Genomic DNA, 5,042 nt, shown 5'->3' with positions numbered 1-5,042 from the left:
TAGCCAAACTTCTTATCAGAGGTAAATTCTGTTTTCTGATTGAATACTTTTGTCAACTTGACTTCTTGTCTTTCTGTTCCTAAGCTCTCTGGATGGTTTTACAACATGAGTGCTGTATGAGTTATTTCAGCCATACACATTAATGACAGGACTTTCTTAATGAGGTCCCTCACTTCCCTTTTTCCTGACGCTAGTGAGTGAAAAAATAATTGTCTGCTTTGCATTTAGACTTCTTTTCATAAAACTTTGCCCTCGTATCGCACGGTGCCTATAGAAAGTATTCACCCTTTGGGAAGTTTGCATATTTTATCATTATACAACACTAAATCACAGTGGATTTAATTTGGCTTTTTTGACACTCATCAACAAAAAAAAGACTCTTTAATGTCCAATTAAAAGCAGATCTGTGCAAAGTTGTGTAAATTAATTACAAATATAAAACACTAAATAAGTGATTGTGTAAGTAAGACACAACTAAAAGTGGTGGGAACTGAATATCAGCTATCTGTTTGTCCAATCTAGGCAGTGTCCTGTATCAGTTGGGCCACCAGCTAACATAGCCAGTCATTTCTTTCAGCTTTGCCACGGGTCATTCTAGGCAGTTGTTTCTAGTAGGTGTGCCACATGCCGGCCTAAGCAGTCCTCCATATACAGTGCCTTCAGAAAATCAGACCCCTTCACTTTTTACACATTATGTTATGTTGCAGCCTTGTGCTAAAACATTCATTTTTTTCTCATCAAGCAACACTCAATACCCTACAATGACAAAGTGAAAACAGATATGGCCTATAGGGGGTGTCCAAGACATAACTATCAAAGATACAATCCTGGGTTCAAATCCAGTGCTTTTATTTCCAATACCATGTACCATATACAGGCGTCTTTACCTTAGTGCTATAGTGGCTTCCAGACTGGACAATACGGAACAGCAATTCCTCACATGCTTCTCCCATTCCTTTGTCCTCCTCCACTCCATCCAGGTGAGTGTTGTCTATCTCTTCACCCAAACCCTACTCCCTAGGCTCAATCAATTGCCTATGGGAAGCACTTCCCAGTTACGCAGGACCCCAAAGATCCTTTTACAGTCATTATACAACAGCTCCACTTGGCGGACCCCACAAAACCCAACAGGGCAGACCCATGGGACTCCTATGCTACTCTGCAGGCATCCATGCTGGGACTTGCCAGACAGGATGCTGCCACTCAGTGTACGGGGAGATGCTCTGCTTTTATCTGGAAATCGCCTACTGTCCTGTCCTTCCAGCCTCCCAAACCTAACCAGTGTGTGCTTCCATGGTTGTTGGGATGCTAGCCCTGGTGTAGTTGCTGCTGCAGTGTCATATCACTGTTACCTTGTTGACCTTCCTTTACCATGGCCTCCTGGTCAGGCAAGAGAGCAGGATCCATTCCAGTTGGGATGTTGCTTTGTCCTTCACACAGGATTTTAGGAATTTCTGCAAACATATTCAAAAGAAAAAACAAATCCCATTGGCACAAGTATTCATACCCTTTACAATTGAAACACCTTGGGCAGTGATTCCACACAACAAGCTTCACATACCTGGATTTAGCCATTTTCTGCCATTCTTCTTTGCAGAGTCTCTCTCAAAATCTGTCAGGTAGGGTGGAGACTGTTGGTGGACAGTTAATTCGGGTCTCTCCAGAGATTTTTGAACTCCGGGCTCTGGCTGGGCTACTGGGTCACTCAAGGACATTCTCAGAGTTAACCCTAAGTCACTCCTGTGTTGTCTTTGCTTTGTCCTCTTGGAAGATGAACCTTCAGCTCAGTCTAAGGTCCAGAGATCTCAGCAGCAGGTTTTCACTAAGGGTATCTCTGTAGTTTGCTCTGTAGTTTTTCCTCGACCCTGACTAGTCTCCCAGTCCCTGATGCTGCCGCCACCATATTTTGATTGCACAGGTGACAAGAGGTGCCTGGCTTCATCCAGACGTGACACTTAGAAATGAGGCCAAACAGTCCAACCTTGCTTTCATCAGACCAGAGAATCTTGTTTCTCATAGTCTAAAAGTCCTCTAGGTGCCTTTTGGTCCAGATTAGTAGAGTTTTGCCGTGGTGGTTGTCCTTCTGGAAGTTTATCCGATCTCTTACAGTTTCTTAGGAGCTCACCCACAGGGTCCATCAGATTCTTAGTCGCCTCTCTCACCAAATCACTTCTTCCCCAACTGCTTAGTTTGGCCGAGCTCTAAGAAGAGACATGGTTGTTGCATTTAAGAACTATGAAGGCAACTGTGCTGTTGGAAACTTTGAATGCTGATTTTTTTGAGCCTTGCCCAGATCTGTGTCTCAACCCTTGAAGTTGAACTTAAAGTTTAGTGTCTCACAATATAGTTGCTAAGAAGTTACAGTTGTGCTTGAAAGTTTGTGAACCCTTTAGAATTTTCTATATTTCTGCATAAATATGACCTAAAACATCATCAGATTTTCACTCAAGTCCTAAAAGTAGATAAAGAGAAACCAGTTAAACAAATGAGACAAAATATTATACTTGGTCATTTATTTATTGAGGAAAATGATCAAATATTGCATATTTGTGAGTGGCAAAAGTATGTGAACCTCTAGGAGTCGGGTGTTTTCAATCAATGGGGTGCCAATCAGGTGTGAGTGGGCACCCTGTGTTATTTAAAGAACAGGATCTATCAAAGTCTGCTCTTCACAACACGTTTGTGGAAGTGTATCATGGCACGGACAAAGAAGATATCTGAGGACCTCAGAGAAAGAGTTGTTGATGCTCATCAGGCTGGTAAAGGTTATAAAACCATCTCTAAAGAGTTTGTACTCCACCAATCCACAGTCAGACAGATTGTGTACAAATGGAGGAAATTCAAGACCATTGTTACCCTCCCCAGGAGTGGTTGACCAACAAAGATCACTCCAAGAGCAAGGCGTATAATAGTCAGCGAGGTCACAAAGGACCCCAAGGTAACTTCTAAGCAACTGAAGGCCTCTCTCACATTGGCTAATGTTCATGTTCATGAGTCCACCATCAGGAGAACACTGAACAACAATGGTGTGCATGGCAGGGTTGCAAGGAGAAAGCCACTGCTCTCCAAAAAAACTATTGCTGCTTGTCTGCAGTTTACTAAAGATCACGTGGACAAACCAGAAGGCTACTGGAAGAATGTTTTGTGGACGGATGAGACCAAAATAGAACTTTTTGGTTTAAATGAAAAGCGTTATGTTTGGAGAAAGGAAAACACTGCATTGCAGCATAAGAACCTTATCCCATCTGTGAAACATGGTGGTGGTAGTATCATGGTTTGGGCCTGTTTTTCTGCATCTGGGCCAGGACGGCTTGCCTTCATTGATGGAACAATGAATTCTGAATTATATCAGAGAATTCTAAAGGAAAATGTCAGGACATCTATCCATGAACTGAATCTCAAGAGAAGGTGGGTCATGCAGCAAGACAACGATCATAAGCACACAAGTTGTTCTACCAGAGAAGAATAAAGTTAATATTTTGGAATGGCCAAGTCAAAGTCCTGACCTTAATCCAATCGAAATGTTGTGGAAGGACCTGAAGCGAGCAGTTAATGTGAGGAAACCCACCAACATCCCAGAGTTGAAGCTGTTCTGTACGGAGGAATGGGCGAAAATTCCTCCAAGCCGGAGTTACCGGAAACATTTAGTTGCAGTTATTGCTGCAAAGGGGGGTCACACCAGATGCTGAAAGCAAAGGTTCACATACTTTTGCCACTCACAAATATGTAATATTCAATCATTTACCTTCATAAATAAATGACCAAGTATAATATTTTTGTCTCATTTGTTTAACTGGTTTCTCTTTATCTACTTTTAGGGCTTGAGTGAAAATCTGATGATGTTTTAGGTTATATTTATGCAGAAAATTCTAAAGGGTTCACAAACTTTCAAGCACACCTGTACCTTTGTGTTACAGGTCATATACATAACAATTTAAAAACTATTAAACAACACAATATATAATACATGATAACAACAAAGCATTATATACAATAATAGTGAAAAATATATTGCATAAAAGACAAATATCCATCCATCCATCTTCCAAGCCCGCTTTATCTCGAGTAAGATCATCCCAGCAAGCACAGGGTAAAAGTCACGAACAATCCCTGGACAGGGTACTAGTCCATCACAGGATAAAACCACACATGAACACATACCCATATTTAGCAAATATATAAAAAAATATACTGATATACTGTCTCTAAGCTCTGGAGGCAATTCCTTCAACCTCATGGGTTAGTTTTTGCTCCAATATACACTTTCAACTGCAGGACCATCCTGTTGATAGCCATGTGCCTTTCCTAGTTATGTCAATCAATTGAACTGACCACAGGTAGACACCAAACAAGATGTAGAAACATCGCAACAAAAATTAATAGAATGAAATGCACCTGAGCCAGACGTCCGGCATCATAGCAAAGGGTCTGAATACCCTTTTAGAAATTTGCAATTGTTAATCTGGGGCAGGGGACTCCAATTCTGATCCTGCAGCATTACTGTGACTGTAGGTTTTCATTGTAACACTTTTTCCTGAACCTCCAACCAATGTCACTCCAGGCAGCTTCTTGATTAGAACCTAATTCTTGTTGTTAATTAAACCCACTATTTAATTCCATGGCTTGTTGGTGCTCTCATTCTGCCACAGCAGACATTTTCAAAACTGTTGATTTCCTTTTATTATGTGAACATCATCAAAATGTTTTGTGGACCTGAGCAGATCAATGTTTCCGAGTCCTTCACCTGTCTATATTCTCAGATTTTGTATGATGGACATAGGTTAGCTGGTCATGTGTTGGCTTTTTTGTAACTTGAAAAGAAACAATTAAGGGATCTGAGTCTTAAATAACAAGTCAATTGAAATTAAGACAGAAATAAGTTCATTAGCAGCAAAAGCTGGCCACTGAATAAGAAAAGGGTTAGAATGAAAACCAGTAGCCACAGTAGTGCTCCAAGACTGGAGTTGGGGACCCCTGTTTTGAGGTATTGAGTGTTGTTTGATGAGGTAAATTTAAAAGATTTTAGCATAAGGCTGCAACAT

The sequence above is a fragment of the Polypterus senegalus genome, chromosome 17 (genome assembly GCF_016835505.1).
Source record: "Polypterus senegalus isolate Bchr_013 chromosome 17, ASM1683550v1, whole genome shotgun sequence".
Classification (NCBI taxonomy): Eukaryota; Metazoa; Chordata; class Cladistia; order Polypteriformes; family Polypteridae; genus Polypterus; species Polypterus senegalus.
The sequence above is the reverse complement of the archived record's forward strand: the minus strand, read 5'-3'. Positions refer to the sequence as shown.